General features: G+C 43.7%; 1 non-coding gene across 1 annotated transcript; it reads right to left on the reverse strand.

The window, feature by feature from the left end:
* Positions 1-8,194: 8,194 nt before the first annotated feature.
* LOC140709740 (U6 spliceosomal RNA) lies at positions 8,195-8,298 on the reverse strand. The gene has a single exon (XR_012090482.1). It is a non-coding gene; the product is annotated as a U6 spliceosomal RNA (small nuclear RNA).
* Positions 8,299-14,830: the final 6,532 nt, after the last annotated feature.

The following is a 14,830-nucleotide window of genomic DNA, read 5'->3' on the forward strand; positions in this document are numbered from 1 at the left end:
GCACAGCTCTCTGAGTATTCTAAAACCTACTGAATTGCAGATTTCAATAAATAAAGTGAATGGCATGTGAATAATATTTTAATAAAGTTATTATTTAAAATAATAGCACAGGTAGTCATGCCTGCCTGTAATCCCAGCACTTTGGGAGGCAGAGGCAGGAGGATCACTTGAGGTCAGGAGTATTGAGCCTAGTCTGAGCAACCTGGAAAGATCTCATCTCTATGATAAAAAATGAAAAAATTAGCTGGGCATGGTGGCACACGTCTGTAGTCCCAGCTATTTGGGAGACTGAAGTGGGAGAACTGCTTGAGTCCAGGAGTTTGAGGCTACAGTGAACCATGACCATGTCATTGTACTGCAGCCTGAGCAACAGAGCAAGACCTTGTCTCTAAAAAGGAAAGAAAACAAATGTAAGTTGGTATCACTTTCTGAGTGTAGCCAACTTGGAGGAGAAACAGACAAGAACAAAAGAGCACTGAATAACGAGGGTGAGTGGCTGGTTAGGCTCGGTTGCTAGCTAAGTGGTTTCTAAAGAATTCATTAGTAAAGTTACAGCTCTGGGGACAGTTATGCAAAGAATGAATGCTAAATTCATTACAAACGCCCATGGTCTTTCTTTACATGCCTTCTAGTGAAAAATTCCTAAGTGCCTAAATAGCAAGTTTGCAACAATACCAGCTGTTTATTAAAGACTATGAAAAAGAAATGGAGGCCGGGCCTGGTGGCTCATGTCTGTAATCCCTGCACTTTGGGAGGCTGAGGCAGGCAGATCACCTGAGGTCAGGAGTCCAAGATGAGCCTGGCCAACATGGTGAAACCCTGTCTCTACTAAAAATACAAAAATTAGCTGCATGTGGTGGCAGGCACCCATAATCCCAGCTACTCGGGGGGCTGAGGCAGGAGAACTGCTTGAACCCAGAAGGCAAGGGTTACAGTGAGCTAAAATTGCACCACTGCACTCCAGTCTGGGCGACAAGAGCAAGACTCTATCTTAAACAAAAAAAAATAGAAAAAAAGAAATGGCATCTTCTTCAAGAATGACATAGTTTTTCATGATAAAGCTCTAATTTTGCATTTGTTCAAGTATTGATTAGATTTAGCCAATATGACACCAATCTTGGATAAAGTGCAAACAACACAATTTCATTTTCTCAATAATCAAAACTGACGAGGTAGTCTAATATCAATTCCAATCTTAGTAAACAATGACCAGATTTTAAAAATTATGGAATGATGGAGCAATAAGATGTTACAACCTGTTCCAAGGGGAATTCCAAAACCCACACATATCTGAGACCATCAAGTATGATGAAATATATTTGATTACTATACTGAAAAATAAACTGATTATAAAGCCAACAACAATTGGGCAGGGGTGTCCTCAGCCGCAGCCACACAAACCCGATCACGCAGCTATGTGGTTGCAAGGCCTACATAGCCTAGAAGGGACTGGTCTGACTTGGGATTTCATTTCATTTGTATTTGTATTTTGAGACAGGGTCCCACTGTGTCACCCAGGATGGAGTGCAGTGGTATAATCATAGCTCACTGCAGCCTTGACCAACTGGGCTCAAGAGATGCTCCTGCTTCAGCTGCCCCAATACCTGGAAACACAGGCAAGTACTACCATGTCAGGCTTTTTAAAATTATTATTAATTTTTTGAGAGAGAGAAGACTTAATATGTGGCCCAAGTTGGCCTCAAACTCCTAGCCTCAAGAGATCTGCCCACCTCAGCCTCCTGAGTAGGTACACACCACCATGCCCGGCTATATTTATTTTATTTTATTAAATTTCTTTCTTTTATTTTTGGAGAGAGGAGGTCTTACTATGTTGCCCAGGCTGCTCTCAAACTCATGGCCTTAAAACATACTCCCATCTCTGCCTCTCAAACTGTTGGAACTATACATGTGAGCCACTGCCCCTGGCCTGACTTAGGATTTTTTTTATCTAGCATCCTTTACTTGGTAGGATTGGGAAAGGCAGTAGGGTTTTTTTTTTTTTTTTTAATTACTTAATAATTCAATTAGAATCAAACTCAACCTTGACCCCTGCCTTCTCTCACAGCTCACATCCAGTCTGTCAGGAAATCCTATTGACTGACTTCAACATGTATCCAGGCTCTGACCATCTCTCACCACCACCGTGCACCAGGTCAGGACCACTATCATCTCTCACTGGGATGTTGCCACAGCTTGGCCCCCATGCTTCTACACAAATCTTCCCAGAGTCTTTCTCAACTTGGCAGCCAGGGCGTGCTTTAAATCAGGAGACAGATCATGTCGCCTCTCTGCTCAGAACCCCTCGGTGGTTCCCATTTTAGTCAGAGTAAAAGCCAAAGCCCCAGGAATAGCGTCCCAGGGCTTACACGATCTGTACCGATCCCAGCCCAGCAACTCCCTGGCCTCCTCGCCAACTTCGCTCCCTCTCTCTCTTTGCTCCACTGGCCTCCTTCCAGAGCCTCAGACACACCAGGGAGTTTCCTCCTAATGCCTTTATCCTGTTGACTCAGCCTACAGTGCTCTTCCCTCAGCACCTTGGCCAGCTCCATCATCTGCTTCAAACTTTTGCTCAATATTCACTTAGGAGGCCAACCCTGACCACTCTACTCAACATTGCCATTTGTCCCCATTCCCATCATGCTCATTTCTTTCTTTCTTTTTGAAACAAGGTCTTGCTCTATTGCCCAGGCTAGAGTACAGTGGTGCAATCATAGCTCACAGCAACCTCAACCTCCCAGGCTTAAACAATCCTCCTGCCTCAGCCTCCCTAGGAACTGAGACTACAGTTGCATGCCACAATGCCTGGCTATTTTTTTTTTTTTTTTTTGAGACAGAGTCTCAGTCGTCCTTTCAGGTTCAAGTGATTCTCTGCCTCAGCTTCCCGAGTAGCTGGGATTACAGGCACCACACCTGGCTAATTTTTGTATTTTTAGTAGAGATGGGGTTTCACCATCTTGGCCAGGCTGGTCTTGAACTTCTGACCTCATGATCCAACCCCCTCAGCCTCCTAAAAGTGCTGGGATCACAAATGTGAGCCACCGCACCCAGCCTTTTTTAAAAAAAAAACTTTTTTAGACAGGAGGTCTCATTATGTTGTCCAGGCTGGTCTTAAACTCCTGGGCTCAAGCGATCCTCCTACCTCAGCCTCCCAAAGTGCTGGGATACAGGCATGAGCAACTGTAACATAAAGCCCCAGCTTCATGTTCATTTTTTCTTGCTGCTACAACAAACTACCTTATATTTAGTGGCTTGAAACACCACAAATCTACTACCTTACAGTTCTGGGGTACAGAAGCCCAACTAGGTCTATTAAGGCTAAAGTCAGGTGTCAGAGGGGCTGCATTCCTTCTGGAGGCTCTAGAGAGAATGTGCTCCCTTGTCTTTTCCAGCTTCTAGAAGCCACCCCCATTCCTTGACTCATCTTGAAGATGGCCCCTGACTCCATATTCAAGGCCAGAAGTGCAGCATCTTCAAATCTCCCTCTCTGACCTCTTCTTCCATCACCACATCTCCTTCTCTAATTCTGACTCTTCTACCTCCTCCTTTCTCTTATAAAGATCCTTGATTGGTGGGCATGGGGGCTCCCATCTGTAATCCCAACACTTTGGGAGGCCAAAGAGAAAGGAATGCTTGAGGCCAAGAGTTCGAGACCAGCCTGGGAAACACAGGAAGACCCCGCCTTTATAAAATTAAAATTAAAATCAGCTGGACATGGTGATGCATGCCTGTAGTTCCAGCTACTGGAGAGGCTAAGGTGGAGGACTGCTTTAGCCTAGGAGGTCAAAGCTGCAGTGAGCTATGATCACATCACTGCACTCCAGCCTCAGTGGCAGAGCGAGACTCTGTCTCAAATATAAGAAAAGAAATATACATTTGGTCTCTGCCCCTGGTTCCCAGCATAGAACTTCTAAAGCTCTTATAAAGTCCTTAGTGACGGAGGTAATGGGAGCATTTTCTGTTTTAATATTCAGTCTTAGTCCCAGTTTCCTGACACAAGAGCCTCTAAGGTCTTTCAGATCTGCAGCATGGTAAGAATGCATGTGGGATGCTGTTGAGCTGCCAGAGTGGCTGCAAGCTCCCAGACTGCTTCAGGAGGAGGGCTGGCTGCCAGAGGAACCAACCACATTTTTTTTTTAAACGGAGTTTGGCTCTTGTAGTCCAGGCTGGAGTGCAATGGCACAATCTCAGCTCACTGCAACCTCCACCCCCCAGGTTCAAGCAATTCTCCTACCTCGGCCTCCTGAGTAGCTGGAATTATAGGGATGTGCCACAACGCCCAGCTAATTTTTGTATTTTTAGTAGAGATGGGGTTTCACCATGTTGGTCAGGCTGGTTTTAAAATCCTGACCTCAAGTGATCCGCACGCCTCGGCCTCCCAAAGTGCTAGGATTACAGGCATGAGCCACTGTGCCCAGCCCCAACCACATTTGTTGAGGCTTGGAACTTTCAGCCTCACCTGCCGAACTCCAGGAGGCAAAAGGGACTGGAGATTGACTTAGCTACCAATGGTCAATCAATCATGCCTCCATAAAAACCCAAACAACAGGGTTTGGAGAACTTCTGTGTCACTGAACACAAGGAGGTGCTGGGAGGGTAGCGTGCCCAACAGAGGGCATGGAAGCTCTGTGCCTCTCCCCACTTACCTTGCCCTGTGCACCTCTTTCACTGGCTGTTCCTGAGATGGAGCCTTTACATTGAGCCAGTAACAGAAAATAAGCTGGCCAGATGAGGTGGCTCATGCCTGTAATCCTAGCACTTTGGGAGGCAGAGGTGGGGGGAAATCACTTGAGTCTAGGAATTTGAGACCAGCTTGGGCAACATAACAAGACCCCATCTATACAAAAAATAAAAGAAATCAGCCAGATGTGGTGGTGGGTACCCTGTAATTCCAGCTACTTGAGAGGCTGAGGCAGGAGAATCACTTGAGCCCTGGAGGTTGAGGCTTCAATGAGCTATGATTGCACCCCTGCACGCCAGCCTGGAGAACAGAGCGAAGCCCTGTCTTTTAAAAAAAGAAAAAAAGAAAGAAAGAAAAGGAAAAACCTGTTTTTCTAAGTTCTGTGAGTTGTTCTAGCAAATAACTAAACTGAAGAAGAGAGTCACGGGAAACCCTGATTTCTAACTGGTTGGTCGAAATACAGGTGACAACCTAGGACTTGCAATTGGCATCTGAAGTAAGGGTGGTCTTGTGGGACTGAGTCCCTAACCTATGAGGTCTGCACTAACCCCAGGTAGTGTCAAAATGGAATTGTGGAATACACAGTTGGCATCCAGAGAGTTGGAGAATTGGTGTAGAAACTCCACACATACATTTGGTTAGAAGTGTGTGAGTAGAGAAAAACATGAGTTCTCTCACCTGTCTACCTGCTTAACTGCATAGGAGAGACAATGCATGGTGCTCATGAACAAGGCAAGCATTAAAGTCAGACCAGACCTAACATTTGACTCAGTCTTAATATCCATGTGAGCTTGGGTAAATCGCTCATTAACCCTAAGCCTTCATCATTTCATGCATAAAATGGGGATAACTGTGGCACCGACCTGTTTTTGTGAGAATTAATGAAATACTATGCTTGATGTTATTGTGATCATCACACTGTTTGACAAGGACAGTGATGCATGATAACACAAAACTTAGAAACTGTAATGAGGTCTCGGGCAAAATTCCATACAAGCAAATTACTGTCTCTACAAAGCATTCCTGCCACACTTAATTCACCATTCCCTGAAAAAAATGTGCCATCTTCATTGTCCAGGTCTGTACAGTGCTGGTTTCCCTGCCTGGACTGCTCACTCCATCCCATCCCAGCCCATTCCTCATCCCTCCACGTCCCTCTTCCCTCCCCACTCTCATACAACTCTTCCTCATCTTTCAGGACCTGGCTTCAATGTCACCTTAACTGGAAGCTTCTCTCACCCTCCAGAAGAGCTTCCCATTGCACTTGATGCATGCACTATTATTTGATCATTTTTGAGTTATAGTCCAAGTCTTTTTGTACCTGAATAACATGTTGCCCAGTCAGTCTCTCTTCCTGGATTCAGAAGTCTTTTATGGTAGATCCAGCTGGAGTGACAAAAACACATTCTTTAAAAAAAAAAAAGAAAAGAAAAGAAAAAAGAGGGATGACACAGACAGACATCAGTACTTAAAAGTTTTAAATGGTATGTGAAAAACAAACAAAATGCAAGGGCTTCCAGCAGAAACGTAGGAGGGAAAGTGTTACTGGGAAATATAACAGAAGTTTACTCTTTATTTTATTTTTAGAAAAAGGGTCTTGCTCTATCGCCTAGGCTGGGCTGCAGTGATGCAATCACGGTTAACTGAAGCCTCAACCTCCAGGGCTCGAGCAATATTCCCATCTAATTTTTATTTTATTTAAGAAACAGCCTTGCTCTTACCAAAGCTAAAGTGCAGTGGTGTGATCATAGGTTACTGCAGCCTCAACCTTCTAGGCTCAAGTGATCCTCCAGTCTTAGCCTCGTCAGTAGCTGGGACTACAGGTGTACAGTGCAATGTGTAGCTCAATATTTTTTTAATTTTTAGTAGAGACAAAGTGTCGCTATGTTGACCAGGCTGGTGGTGATCTCCCACACTCAGGCAGTTCTCCCACCTCAACCTTCCAAAGTACTGGGATTACAGGTGTGACCCGCCTGTAACACCACACAGGTGTGACCTCACACCTGGCTGAGGGGGTTAATTTTTAATTATATAAAGAACTCAAAGTAAATATTAGAAGGAGCCTAAATGCCCACAGCAGCTGATGAGTAAACTGTGATACATCTATATAACAAAATATTATGCAACCATGAAAAGGATTAAGATACATCAACAGGTATTGGCACAAATGTCCACAAAATATGAAAATGTGAAGTGATGTTCAATCACCATGAATGTATCTTGAAGGATATGGCCCATTTTCTCAATAGCAATTATTTCCTGAGATAAGATTATGGGTCTAAAGACTGAAGGAAATTTTTCACTTATTTATTTAAAAGTATTTACTATTTTTATAATTTAATAAAAGATTAAACAGATCATCGCATTAGTAAAAGACAAATTAATTCCATAAATAAATGGAAAAGACATGGACAGCCCAGGCATGGTGGCTCACACTTATAATACTAGTATTTTGGGAGGGGGTGGTGGGGGGATCGCTTGAGGCCAGGAGTCCCAGACCAGCCTAAGAAACAAAGCAAGACCTCATCTCTACTAAAAATTAAAAAAAAATTGGCCAGGCATAGTGGCATGTGCCCATAAACCCAAGTACTGAGGTGAAAGGATCACCTGAGACCAGGAGGTCAAGACTGCAGTGAGTTGAGACTGTGCCACTACACTCAAGCCTGGGAGACAGAGCGAGACTTCATCTCAAAAAAAGAAAAAAAAGAAAAAAAAAAAAGGACAATAAAGAAATAAAGCTAAGAAGCTAACACAAGGAAAGATAAAACGTGTGACAAACAGGCCAGGTACGTGGCTCACACCTGTAATCCAGCACTTTGGGAGGCTGAGGCGGGTAGATCACGAGGTCAGGAGTTTGAGACCAGCCTGATCAATATGGTGAAACCCCATCTCTACTAAAAATACAAAAATTAGCCAGGCGTGGTGGTGTGTGCCTGTAATCTCAGCTACTCAGGAGGCTGAGGCAGAATTGCTTGAACCTGGGAGGCAGAGGTTGCAGTGAACCAAGATCATACCACTGCACTAGAGCCTGGGCGACAGAGCGAGACTGTGTCTCAAAAAAAAAAAAAAAAAGGTGACAAAGTAATATGAAGTCTTTTATTTATCACACAGAAAGTAACTTGTTAAATTATAATACCTGTGCCAGTGAAAGTGCAGTGAAATGGCCATTTTCTTGTACTATCAGTGGTGTTTAAATTGTATATAAACCTTCCAGGATAAAGCTTGGAAATTTTTTTAAAATAATACAGACAGTGACTCATTATACTGCCTCCTCCAACTCCTGGCCTCAAGCAATCCTCCCACCTCAGCCTCCCAAAGTGCTGGAATTATAGGCTGACAGCCGCCATGCCTGAAAGCTCAGCAATTTACATCAAGGGTAATAAGAATGCTCATACCCTGTCACTCACAGTAATCTCACTTCCAGAAATATCATCTTTGGATATAATTCAACCTAAACAAAAGGTGATATGCACAAACACAGTGAAAATCTGGGAGTAATTTTTTTCTCATTTTTTAAAAAATATGGAATGCTTCACAAATTTGCATGTCATTCTTTCACAGAGGCCATGCCAAACTCTCTATTGTTCCAACTGAAGTACATGTGCTACTGAAACAAGCATGAGTAATTTAAGATAGAGTGGTTAAGTGAAATAAGGAAGAGATATGGGGAATTTAAAAAATCTATGGTACTTATAGGCACCTAGTAACAGCTCAGCAAATTATTATTTTTATGGTAATTTCACTCAATTAAAAATTGTCATTAAAAATTACCATTGTCATGGTACATAATGTATCCTACAGTGTAATTGTAAAAACAGATACAATTTGTCCCTTGGTATATGGGGGGATTAGTTCCAGCTACCCCATTTCTGTGTATACCAAAATCCATGCGTACTTAAGTTTTTGAAGTCAGTCCTGTGGAATCCAAATATTTAAAAAATGGGAAAATTAGTGAGATGTGGTGACAAGCACCAGCTACCTGTGAGGTTGAGGCAGGAGGACTGCTTGAACCCAGGAGTTGAGGCTGCAGTGAGCCATAATTGCACCACTGCAGTCCAGTCTGGGCAACAGAGTGAGACAGAAGGTTCACTTTTTAATAAAATTTTTCTGTTCACTTGAAGATATGGTCAGGACTGTGGCATCGGAAAATTTTTCATAAAATAACTATCTAATCCAATTAATGCTGGAGTTGGGGACAGAAAACGTTTTGGTGACTATTTATTCCTTCACTTGCTGTTATATAAACTATTGCCAGTAGGCATTTACCAACCAGAAGTGTCATCTCAGAGCTACTCACAATGAAAGGCGACGTCTGGGGCTCAGGTGTGTTGAGGTCCCCATGCCTGGGCTATGGGTGCTGAGTGGGACTTACTTGTCCATCCATTTTCTCTATTCCAGCACTGGGAAACTTGGGTTTATCCATCTTGATAAGATGTCATTTAAATTCCACTTGGCAAGAACCACAAATGGAAGAAAGGCCATGAAACCATAGGACAGTACTTGTTCTCAAGGGAATCTTTAGCTTAAGTGGCTCTATAAAAGAGAAAGTATATTGTTGAAAAATCATTGCAGGCCAGGTGAGGTGGCTCATACCTATAATGCCAGCCACTGAGAGACAAAGGCAGGAGGATCTCGTGAGGCCAGGAGTTCAAGACCAGCCTGGGCAACACAGTGAAACCTCATCTCTACAAAAAATTAGGAAATGAGCTGGGTGTGGTAACACATTCCTATACTCCACGCTACTCTGGAGGCTGAAATAGGAGGATCACTTGAGCCCAGGAAGTAGAAGCTGCAGTGAGCTCTGATCTCGCCACAGAACTCCAGCCTGGGTGACAGAGTGAGACCGTCTCAACACACACACACACCCCGTCATCTCAATCTGCCCAGCCTTGACTAATCAAAAGGGTCTCCTGGTTACAGAAGAAGTATGCTCTTTTATAGGACAGGGAGAGACCAGCAAGCTTGTTCACAGCCTTTTCCTCATCCTCTGCTTAGTTTCCAAGAACCCTCACAGTGAAAACAGAGTCCCTGGGAAAACAACCTAAATCTTTAGGTTACCAGGGGAGAAATATGCCTCTTTTGTCAATTAATAAATGGAACACCTGCCTTAAAATCCAGGGAGTTCTGCTAGAATGAATCACTCCCTAAGACCTTGTCCTATGCAGGGAACACGAAAAACTGGAGTTTAACCAGGCGCGGTGGCTCACGCCTGTAATCTCAGCACTTTGGGAGGCTGAGGCGGATGGATCATCTGAGGTCAAACCTGGCCAACATGGTGAAACCCCGCCTCTACTAAAACTACAAAAATTAGCTGGGCGTGGTGGTGGACACCTGTAATCCCAGCTACTCCAGAGGCTGAGGCAGGAAAATCGCTTGAACCCAGAAGGCGGAGGTTGCAATTACTTCTAGAAGAATTTCCATTAGCCCTTTGAAATCCTTCAACATTCATTAAGGTCGAAGAGTTATCACCTAATTTAATCTGATGGGTATGTGACCAGGGTCTTTCTAGGGAATAGAGACTCCCAAACTGTTCAGCTGGGAAGTGAGGAGATAATTTATTACTCAAAATCAAAGGGAAACGAAAAGAGGCCAACCTAGAGTGTCATTATTCTTTCTTGGCAGGGAATGGATTCCAGAGTCATTCTGTGACCTTTACGTTCTGTGACCTCCTTATTAGCCATCTAAAAGCTTCCAGTGTAGGATGCAGCCAGCTAGGTTCTCTTCTAATGTAATAAAATCTGCTTCAGCAAAGCTTATGCAGAGCCATCTCCAGACTCCAGAAATAATAGGCTATAAATTACAGGATCTCCCATTTGATATAATGAAGTATAAGCACGCTCCTGAATGACTCCTCTACATATTACTCTGGGTGACTTGAAGTGAATTTGAGACAAGTACTGGAGCGAGTGCAAAGCAGAGCTACATCTAGGATTAATGTGCTTGGGCCCAGCTCCTCACTACTCACCTATGAGTACAGTTCCAGAACCTAAGTAGAGGGTGGGGGAACAAAGCTCCTGGCTTTTTTCCCTAATGCCTGCCATCTCTTTGATTTCTTATTTCTTTGCAAAGAAACTAAACAGGCATGACTAAAAAAACTAAATGATTAAACCCTACACAGAGAATCTCCAAAGATTCACAAAATATCATTCAAGACTGTTAGAAAGACAGCCTTGAGGATAACTTGATGTACCAGTGATCTACAATATTTGGGATCATTCCAAATTCCCGTCAAGGATCTGCCTATATCAACACAGGGACAAAGGACCAACCATTCAAATAGGCCCTGCTGCCAAAATGCCATCTCTTCATATTGTTCCATTTAACAAAACTGCAGCCTGTCATCTATCCTTAAGTCCTTTGGCCAATGTTACAGAGCCAGAGTATGCTACTCCCTAGCAGGAAATCAACAGAATGACCTACTAAACACCATTCAGAAGATGCTAAGGCCCATGAATTGCAACAGGAAAGAAAAGACAGATAATTAGTCAGACAGGTACATGCTGGGCCAAAAATGCACTACAACCCCCTACCCAATTCTGCCTAATCCTAGCTGGGCTGACACCAACCTGATGAGTCAGGCCTGTAAGATCTCAAACTAAAACAGAAACTCCTGAACTGGGTTCTTTCGAACCCAGGAAGCAGCAGTAAACCATTAAAGAACAGATAAGGTCTGGAGATGAGGGGGGAGTTTCAGATAAATGAAATGCTGGTAGAACACAGGGCCCAAAGGAGCAAAAGTTAACCTAAGCCCAGGTAGAACCTTGTTTACTAGAGTACTAGGCACGGGGTGTGGCAACTATTCTAACCAAAGAGGCTCCACTGGGGTTGGGTTAGCAATCCAAGGTATGGTATGCATAGGGCTGGTGGAATTCAGGGGGACTGAAACAAAAGCTTCAGAACCAGAAAGACTATATCTGGGGACAGAGCACAAAATTCTCAAGAGATGAATCTTTGTAAGAGTGAGGCAGAACTATATAACAGTTTCAGGAGATCTGCTGGTGCCCAGCGAGAGCTCCAAATGGGCTATATGCAGGGGTGCAGGCTGTAGTCTCAGAAAAGGAGGTTCACAAAAGTCATTCAGTCCAAGACCCCAAACTGTGTTCTCTACTAAAAGGAATCAAGGCCCCCTAGAGAAATGGTTGACTCCATGTATGGTACAGTATATTGATCCTGGAACATCTTTTTTGCCAGAAAGCAAGGAAGTCATCAAAGTCCAACAGGATCACATCAAAAAGACAGGAGAGTCAACTTGAAGAGATAATTAACCTCGATGAGACAATGTCAGCATCCAAAACAATAAAGACAACAATGGCCTGAAATACATCAAATGCAGACAATAATCTATGAGTTCATGATGGTATTCAGAAAAAAAAAACTATTGGTCACTAGAGGGAGGGAAACTTACTACTCTGAAAAGTGACTTAAAATGAGAGGTAGCATGGAGCTATTTATTCAGTTTTTCCCTTACAAACATAAATTTTTAGGGAGATTAAAGTAGATGAAACAAATCTGGAAAAATGGAGGTAACTGCTTAATCGGATGGTTGGGTACATGGAGGTTCATCCTATTTCTTTTGTGTATGTTTGAACCCCCTACAAAAAAAGCACAAGACAGAATGTGAGCCAAGTAGCTTAGGGTTTAGGCAAGGCTTCTGCCTACAAGAGACACTAGGATATGAGGGGTAGTTTTAGCCCTGATGGGCTGAGCCAACTGGAGGTACATAGGGAGGTGCTAAATTGCAGAGGTATCATGTTGCCCAGCACTTGATCGAATCCTAGATACTAGGACTGCTTGGTAGCATGCTTCCTAGGTGGTGGATCTGAGGCTACCTACAGAACTTCGTTTGTAGTCAAAATTCGCTCAGAAACTACAAAAGGGCTTGCTCTTGAAAATGGAGTCGGTCTTTGTCCATTTCATGCTGCTATAAAAGAATGCCACAGACTGCATAATTTATGAGAAGGAAAAAAGGAAGGAAGGAAGGAAGGAAGGGAGGGAGGGACGGAAGGGAAGGGAAGGGAAGGAAGGGAGGGAAGGAGGGAAAAAGGGAAGGCGGGAAGGAGGAAGGGGAGGAAGGGAAGGAAGGGAAAGAAGGGAAGGGAAGGAAGAGAAGGAAGGGAAAGAGGGAAGGAGGAAGGGAAGGAAGGAGGGAGGGGGAGAGAGAGGAAGGGAGGGGAAGGGAAGAGAACAGAAGAACAGGGAAGGGAAGGGAAGGGAAGAGAACAGAAGAACAGGGAAGGGAAGGGAAGGGAAGGGAAGGGAAGGGAAGCGAAGGGAATGGAAAGGAATGGAATGGAACGGAACGGAACAGAAAGGAAAGGAAAAGGGGAAAGGAAGAAACTTTATTTCTTATAGTTTTGGATGCTATAAAATCCAAGGTTGAGGGGCCTGCATCTAGTAGGGATCTTCTTGCTGCATCATCCCACGACAGAAGGCAGAAGGACAAGAGAGTGCAAGACAGCAAGAGGTCAAAAGAGGCTGGACTCTCTTTTATAATAAGACCACTCTGTGATTACTTATCTATTACCATAATAACAACAGCAACTCATTCATGAGGGCTCTCTTATTAGGCCCCACATCCCAACTGTTGCATTGAGCATTGAGTTTCCAGCACATAAACTTTGGGGAAAAAATTTAAACCACAGCAGAACACTTATGTAAATTCAACCAAGAGGTGCTGGGAAAATCAAAGGCATGAGAAAGACAGCAAAGGCTAGCAGAGAAATACGCGCAGGTTAGGGAAAAAAGTCACAATGAATCCTGTAGCGCAGGCTACTTTATCAAAAGCAACTAAAAAAGATCTCATTAACTGGCCCAACTCACCTCCACCCACATCTAAAGGGCCACACACAGCGCCACCAAAGGCAGCACAATGAGAACAGCATTCTCCTCAACAGACGAGCTGTGAGTATCCATACATCTAACTCAACAGCTTCAGAACAGCCCTAAAACAGCTCCTCCCTAACCACCACTCAAGTAACCAGCTGGGAAAGTATTCAGAAAACCCAAATCCTGACACACCACTACCAAACAACTTAAACGGCAAAGAACAACCCATTTAAACAGCAATGCCAGTTGCTGGGAAAAAAAAAAGGAACAATGAGTAGAGGAAAAGCAGACCTCTTGGGGTCCACCAAGACCGAGTTTCTCAGCTTCAGCACTTTCAAATGCAGAATCCTCTGGGGCCTGTGGAGCTCCACGAGGCATGTTGTCCTCAAAGATAAATAAGCAGGCAAGCTGGCTAGAAAATTGCTAAGGGTATTATTCTTCAAAGAATCTTTATAGGGTCAAAGAGGAATGTGTCTTATGGGCTATGTGTATTCCCCACAGATTCTGAGGATGATATCAGTATCTCTTTCCAGATGTGTTGAACAATTTGCGGTCACTTGTATTCCTGCCACTGAGTACCAGTGCTTTGCTAATTTGAACTGATTCCAGCTCACACTGACCCCAGCTCCCTGGATCTGGTTACCATTAGCCAAGACTGTCATCCATACTGTACCCTTTCAAAGAGTCCTAAAAACAGCTCTTCGCCTACTCTTCCAAGACAAGTAAAAATGTCTGCCAAAGAAATAGGGAAAAAAGATTGAGAGAGAGAAAACAATTAACATACTAACAAGAGAGCAAAAAGCGAAGCGGGAGGAGAAACTAGGAAAATCATACATGGGCTCACACCTATTTCCAAAGCTGGGCTAATATTCTTTTGCTTGTGTCTGAATAAGTCACCAATTTTAAACTGCTAATGAAAAAAAAAAGAAAAAGAGAATGAAAGAAGCAGGCCCAGGCCGGGCATGGTGCTAGGATTAAAGTGCTGTAATCCTAGCACTTTGGGAGGATGAGGCGGGTGGATCACCCAAGGTCAGGAGTTCGAGACCAGCCTGCTCAACCTGGTGAAACACCATCTCTACTAAAAATACAAAAAATTAGCTGGGCATGGTGGCGCATGCCTGTAAACCCAGCTACTCAGGAGGCCAAGCAGGAGAACAGCTTGAACCCAGAAGGCAGAGAATGTGATGACCTGAGATCACACCATTGCCCTCAAGCCAGGGCAATGAGAGCAAAACTCGGTCTCAAAAGAAAAAAAAAAGCCATAAAATAACTCAGATTTCATTAAATACAACCCTAGTGGTGAATGACTACTGGTCAACAATAAAA

The sequence above is a fragment of the Chlorocebus sabaeus genome, chromosome 21 (genome assembly GCF_047675955.1).
Source record: "Chlorocebus sabaeus isolate Y175 chromosome 21, mChlSab1.0.hap1, whole genome shotgun sequence".
Classification (NCBI taxonomy): Eukaryota; Metazoa; Chordata; class Mammalia; order Primates; family Cercopithecidae; genus Chlorocebus; species Chlorocebus sabaeus.